This window comes from Triticum dicoccoides, chromosome 1B (genome assembly GCF_002162155.2).
Source record: "Triticum dicoccoides isolate Atlit2015 ecotype Zavitan chromosome 1B, WEW_v2.0, whole genome shotgun sequence".
NCBI classification, from domain to species: Eukaryota; Viridiplantae; Streptophyta; class Magnoliopsida; order Poales; family Poaceae; genus Triticum; species Triticum dicoccoides.
In genome coordinates, this window is record NC_041381.1 from 99,291,814 (window position 1) to 99,299,243 (window position 7,430).

The window sequence follows — 7,430 nt, forward strand, 5'->3', positions numbered from 1 at the left end:
TCCGTTTAGGGTCATGCGCTGAAGTTGGCCTAAGAGAAGCAGCGGGAAGCAGTAGCAAGGAACAGCAGCGACGCAACAGAGCACCAAGCAGAGCAGCGCAGTAGCAGGCAGCAGAGCAACGACTAGCGGCATGTAACATCAGCGACAGTAGTGGGCGGCTTCAGCAAAGAGAAGTAGCAAGCAGAGCAACCGCGGCACAAGCAGGCAGTAGCATCACACAGCGGCAACAATACACAGCAGCAGCGGCACATAACAGCGCAGCAGGCAGCCGCAAGCAGCAGAAGGTAGAGCAATGCGCGACCGCGGCAGTGCAGGGCAGCAGGCGAGCGAGCCGGACCGCACGGACGGGCGCCGGCAGGGGAGCCCAGGGCGCGCACGAGGCTACCAGGGCTCTAGCGCGGCCACGATGGCTACGTTCGGGGGTGGGGCATCAACCGCGATGGACTCGAAGGGGATCAGTGGGAAATCGACGCGGTGCTCATCGGGGAGGACGCAGGCGAGCTCGAGAGGGGTTGGGGATGGCCCAGAGCAGCAGATCGACGGCGACGTGCGGCGGCTGTGATAGAAGAAGTTGATCGTGCCATCGTCTTGGGGCCTCTAGGTTCGAACGGAGTAGTTGACGATGACGAGCGCGACGCGACGGAGCTCCTGGACACACCGGCGAGACGAGAGGCGGTTGGTGGCCGTGGCATCGACGCGGCGACGGCGACGACCGCGTTGGGTGCCTCTCCAGATCGAGGAGGAGAGCGATGAGGAAGAGGGGGGGATAGTGGCTAGGATTTGACCTGGGTCGCGGGGTTGATCATAACCTAGGGGGGCCATGGGATGGGTGCCACGGCGGCATCGCCAGCCAGGGAGGCCGGGATGGCTGCCACGCTCCCCTCTACCTAGCGGGAGGTCGAGGAAGATGGAGGTGGGCTGGGCCTCCCTCTCTCTTACATTTCTCTCTTTCTTTCTTTCTTTCTTTCTTTCGTTATTCTTTTTCTGTTTTCTTTCTAATTTGTTTTGTTTTCTATTTACTTTCAATATTATTTTGGTTTTATAAAATATGAGACTTGGTCCATAATTAGTTATGCAATATTAGGCATTGCCACAAAAGTTTTGGGGGTTATTTAAAATAGTTTTTATCATAAATTAGGAAAGGCAATTTAAATAATGAATTGTCCCCTTGTTTCATTTATTTTAGGGATCTCAACCAATTTATAAAATGTTGGTTAATGAATGACAATTATTTAGTGGATATTTTCAACCTAACGAAGATTTTCAATTTACTGTTTGAAGGAATAATAATTTAACTTGTTATTTCAATTTCAATTTGACTCGAATCTTAATCAAGTGACAATTGGCTTAGTAAATGATGATGACATGGCATCATTAGGGTGAGGTTACTGTAGCATGAGTCTCGGGGTGTTACAATCTACTAGATAATACCCCGCCCGTTGCTGCGGGATGTATGCATGGATACAATTGATGAACTATTTGGAAGCTAATAGGAAATATTGCCACGCTGAGGCAAATATGTTATGTTCTTTACAAATAATTAAGTAAGAACAATGAGTTGCACTTGGACAAAAAACATGTTTAGTGGAAATACCGGCACCCTATAGTACCATAAAATCGTAGATGATACAATGCATTCACGGATGTATCATTTACATGCATAGAAGACACTAATGGATTAATTGTACTTCCGACTGATCACAATACTTCAGGGTATGCTTCTGTGAAGAAAAATCAATAAAAATACAAACAGTACTCCAAATCTCTGAAGGTGATAACTGTCGTGGACAAACTCAACACAGATATGGAGAACAAACCTATCTGTAACATTCCTGGGAAAACTTGTGCACAAACATATTAGGAAATAGACTGTTCACGTCAATGGAATATTCCAAAAGTGCTTTTATCAATTTAGAGATACATATAGACTAAGGTATAACGAACCAGAAGGTGAAGAGTTGTTGCTCAGTCATGTACGTTCAGAAAACCACTTATATACTTCTTTAATATTTTTCCTCTAGATTTCTAGAAGGAAACAGATAAGTAAATTATTGTAGCTCAATTTCTACCAATACCGTGCATTATGTAAGTGTATAGACACTCATGCATATAGCGAGGGAGTAGTGGACCATACCAATTCTATGTCTGGTCAACCACGACATATGCATCCGGTGAATTTGACTTCTCTCAAAAAAATCCGGTGAATTTGACTGTTTATTCTTCCTTTCAACATCCAGCGAATCCAAACTTTGTTGGATCTTATTTTTTAATATATCATGGAAATGATAAGCATAATAAGTAGGCAGGAAGTGCTACAACCAACAACTTATCCTAAAAGTAAAATTATGCCTCCTCGAAAATTAGGAATGTAAAATACATAACTGAGATATATAGGGGGGTGGAAAAGGAGTATGTAACTTGTGGAAGAAATAGACCTGCCATAAGACAGCAAGAATGTATTTCCCTGTGCACCTCTTCTCCAAAACTAAAAAGTAAGTGATCATCATATCACTTGTAGAAGTGCTAGATCATTAAAAACAATTGAAAATTCTTTCAAACGAACAATAGAATATGTTCATAATCAACAAAATACAGAAGAAATAGTGGATGTTCTCCCAAAGGGCCAAAAGCACTTGAGTGCATCATCAAAAATCAACAAACATCTAAAACACAGAAGAAGGAAAGACAGAGAATGGCTTATATATTATTACCATTCTACCAAACCGGAAGAGATGAGATTGCTTACCAGAAGCTAGTTGCTCCATAAATGATTCACAATGTTAAAGGGCTTCATTGTCACTGTTGACAGTTCGTTGGATCGTCAAATTCAAGTGAAGCGATGACAACACAAAGCAGTTCGTGATCCAGTAGGAGAGAAAACCAAGCAGTGCGGAGACTTCATACAAGGGTTGGTATAGCTGCAGCCCACCACGGATGAGTTGCAACCAAGAATAGACAGTCTGCATGCTAGTAAAGATCTACCAAAACACAAAATAATAATGTGTCAGCACTACTGTTCCTATTATCCAACAGGTAAACATGAATGTATGTAAAACAATCTGATGCTAATATCTATGTTGACATGTGCATGACAAAGAAAAAAACTGCAGTACTTAATTATTATTTTTTGCCCTTGACTAATCTACACGTAGCGTGAGTATGCAATGTCATCAAAAAAGAAAAATAGCATATGAAGAAGTCATCTTCCCTGCACATAGATCAGCATTTGGTGCAGAAGAAACAGAGCGATGAAGCAACACTGCAAGAGAAACACTCGGACAACGGAACCAATGATGATCCCATAATGCTACAAAAATACAGAAGACCCGCAGGGAAACAAAAACTAGTAATGATAGTGAGACAAATAAAACATACTGATATTGTAAATCGCTCGGACATTTTTGAAATGTCTGTGAACATCTATAACAATAACTGACTGATTTAGTACAGAAAAATACTTCCATGGTAGCCAGTGTTGGAGGTGGGGATAGGAGGAGTGTGCAACCTTGTTCCATGGTGCTTTTTAATGATATTGTACATCGCTCGAACGTTTTTGAAATGTCTGTTAGCATCTATAACAATAACTGATTGATTTGGTTCAGAAAAATACTTCCCTTCTAGCCAGTGTTGGTGGTGGAGGAGTGTGCGACCTCGTTCCATGGTTCTTTTAATGGAAGCCATGGCCCCTTCTCCAACCTCCCGCTGGTCCACGGTCAGCGTCGCTGTGGGCCTTCCCGCCTGCTGGCCTCGTCCTCCCGGAATCGAGTGTCGGGGCAGCTCCGTCGTCCTCTGGAGCAGCGCCAGCTTCCTCGTGTGCCCTGTCTGCCCATGAGATCTGTCAGCTTTTTCTCTGCCTGGTGATGCCACTTCGATCAAAGTTCCAACTGCTACACCCGACCGGCAGATGCTGCCGGGCAGCCGGATCTGATTCCCATCTGGAGGGCTCAATTCCTCATGGAAAAGAAGTAGGGTGGGGATTTAATTAGAGAAAATGCCTGAGATTGAGAAACGCCAAAAGCCAAAGGGAGGTAAAGAACAAGAAAGGAGCAGCCGTGGGAAGCGGAGGGGACTGATGGATTCGCCAAAGGGACTCCTCGGTCGCCTGCGCTGCGCCTTCTCTCTACTCGTCGGTTACTACTGAAAGAAGGGAGAGGAAACAAACATATAGAGGATTTATGCGAGTGGAACAAAGTGTGGCATTAAACATTTTTTTCTCTATGCAGTGCTGATGTGGCAGCTTGCGCTTGATTGGTCCCTCTTGTAAGCCAGCAGTAGAACGATGATGTAGCTCACTTGCTGATGTGTATAGGTTGCATGTCAAGAGAAATAAGATAGTGGGGATGAACTATTTAGATATTATAGATGAACAAGAAACAATAACTGGACAGAAACAAAGAGAAAGGAAAATAAACAAAAACATGGCAAAAAAACTTACTCCAATGACATCTCTCTCCCTTCTCGTTCTCCAGAACCCCTGGAGGAGCTCCTGCCGAAGAGGAATGGGAAATGGGTGAAATGGATGCGAGGTAGAAAAACTACTATGAGACAGACAAACGGCCTGCCAGCCCAACTATCGTGACAAACACCCCGGCCCGCTACTAGCATCAACCTGAAAACGGGCCGCGCGACACACAACAGCCGTGAGCGAATGCACCGGTGGGACAAAAATAGGTTTGAGCGAATCTTAAAGACAGACGAGATTCAATGGCTCTAGACTTAGATGTGAAGTAGTTATTTCACATCTGGATGTGAAATAGCAAATTTGATATAATGTCTGTAATGTTGTAGTATGTAGATGTCTAATTAATGCACAATTCATTTTTATACCTTCAAGATATATATAATTAATGTAATGTTGTAGCATGTAGATGTGTAATTAATGCACACGTTCATTTTTTGGTGCAGTGCCATATCTTCCTATCTTTAAGATATATATAATTGTTGTAATATTGTAGCATGTGGATGTGCAACTAATGGGTAAATTCATTTTTTATGCAGTACCATATCTTCAAGATATATCATATATAGTACAACTAATGTATTTATAACGTGTTGATGAGGAGTTCATGTACATACTCATTGTTCGATGTTATTTCGTATCTTCAAGGTATAGCCTATAAATATAGAGTTAATGTGAATATTCATTGTTTGATACAATATCGTATCGTCAAGATATAGAACTAATGTATGGTGTATCCTCTATAGTGCAATTAATGTACATATTAATTGTTTGACATGGTGCCATATCTTCAAGATATACAATTGATGCATGTGCCCATATCATCATCTCAAACAAGGCTATATAAACCAAGCCATAGCTAACGAAATCATGTATCCCACACATTCACAGAGAAGCCACACAAACAATTATAAGATCAAAGGGATAGAGAAGGCTCTAGTGTAGCAGATACAAAAGCCATAGCCATGACGAAACCCATGTGCTTGTGTTTCATCATCCTCACTATTTGGGTAGCCGTGTCGGCTGACGAATGTGAGGGTGACCGATAGGCCATGATCAAGGAGTGTGCTAAGTATCAACAATGGCCAGCAAATCCAAAAATAGATCCATCGGACGCATGTTGTGCCGTGTGGCAAAAGGCAAACATCCCATGCCTTTGCGCTGGTGTCACCAAGGAGAAAGAGAAGATATATTGTATGGAGAAGGTTGGCTACGTTGCCAATTTCTGCAAGAAGCCGTTCCCACATGGCTACAGGTGCGGAAGTAAGTGACATATATCAAGGAAAATATGATGATTGGCATTGCATACATGCAGTTTTGATATTTGTTATTCTTCGGATACACACGATTTTGATTTTAGTGATGCATTTTATATGCTTCTTGTGCTATTCTGATCATATGTTGGGTCAAATTGAATGGTGTTGCAGGTTACACATTCCCTCCTATGGCGTAGTGACTCTAGTTTAGTTGTGGGAGGAGAAGCTTGGCTTTTACATTCCATGTGCCTGGCCTCACAATAGCTTTCCTTTCAGATCTGTAAGTCGTGAGGTTGTGCTCAGAAAAGTTTATGTTAAGCATTTTGTATGAGAACGTTTCTGAAACTAATAAAGCCTTCTCCTCAAATAGTCTAAATTATTTTTGCATATATTATTTTTGGTTCTACTAGAAAATATGACCGTACGTTGCAACGGGGGAAAAACAATCAGATTATGCATATGTGGTAGAGATAAAAAAAGTTTGAAACATATGCCAGGATGAGATCGCGACCTTTAAAATGTGATTTCATAAACTACGTTTGAATCATGTCATGATGAGATAAGGAACTTCTAAAAGGTCATTTCAAAATCTAAAAATGTGATGGTCTCATCACGACTTGATTTCCTAAGGCACCACAACAAAATATTTTCTGGCTGAGAAACTGTATTGATGGACCCTACCTGAGCTGCACCAATGAATGGTGTGTGTCGCCTTCACCTAGGGTCACGGTGTTTACCCTGACTAAAACTATAGTACCAGAATAACATAGAGGTGTATGGAGGCAAATTAGATATTTAATCATTTTCATATACAACTTACAAAAACTAATTGTAGGAAGTTTTGTCAATTTTTTTGGGCTCAACGTTGTGTAGATTATGGAAACCTTTTTTTTACGCGACTCGCATGTACTAAATAACACCATGAACCAACATCTACAAATAAAAAAACTCTATATAAGCAGGTTAGTTTTGTTCGTTATGTACAGATCTGCTTAATTTTTTTGAACATTTTCTAAAATTTACATTTTTTCAAATTCCCGAGTATGTTTTGAATACATGATCATTTTTTTTCTAAAATCATGAGTATTTTGTGAATATTTTTTTGAAATCATGATTTTTTTATAAATACAAACATCTTTTCAAAATACTGGACATTTTATAATTTTCCAAACATGTTTTGAGTTAATGAAAATTTTATGATTTGGCAAAAATAGGGCATGAAAGGGGTTCAAGGCAATGGGAATAAGTATTGTGTCTGATAGCAGAATTGATGATCTCTCGAATGGTGGCTCGTGAATTACATAAGAGGCCACACGCGAGGAACAACCTTGGGAACAGGGGGTGTACAGGAGAGTCAGGTTTTGATCCTGTGGAACTGTGGGTTATGGGCCCACCATGTGGGTTAAACGTAGGAAAGGCGGTGACGTCTTGCACGATCATGTAAGCAAGGCATGTCAGAGGATAGCCTGGTAGTTATGTCGGCAACAGCATCGGTACCATTTTCTTGCTCGTTGAATGAGGCAGACCAATAGGCAAAGTTCTCATCCATCGGTGGTTACCGGAATGTAATCAACATTAGTAACATGGTCTTACTGACAGAGTGTTACAACGAGGTGCTTACCTAAGAAGGGAATTATCACTGCTCAATTAAGTCAGGTTGCAAGAAAGGTTAAACAAAACAATGGAAAGGAAAATGCGATTATCAGATTAAACAG

At 41.5% G+C, this 7,430-nt stretch overlaps 1 long non-coding RNA gene across 1 annotated transcript; it reads left to right on the forward strand.

Annotated features, from left to right (window-relative positions):
* Positions 1 to 5,522: 5,522 nt before the first annotated feature.
* Positions 5,523 to 6,102, forward strand: LOC119301991. Its single transcript, XR_005147302.1, has 2 exons — positions 5,523 to 5,722; positions 5,887 to 6,102. It is a non-coding gene; the product is annotated as an uncharacterized LOC119301991 (long non-coding RNA).
* The last annotated feature ends 1,328 nt before the right edge of the window (positions 6,103 to 7,430 follow it).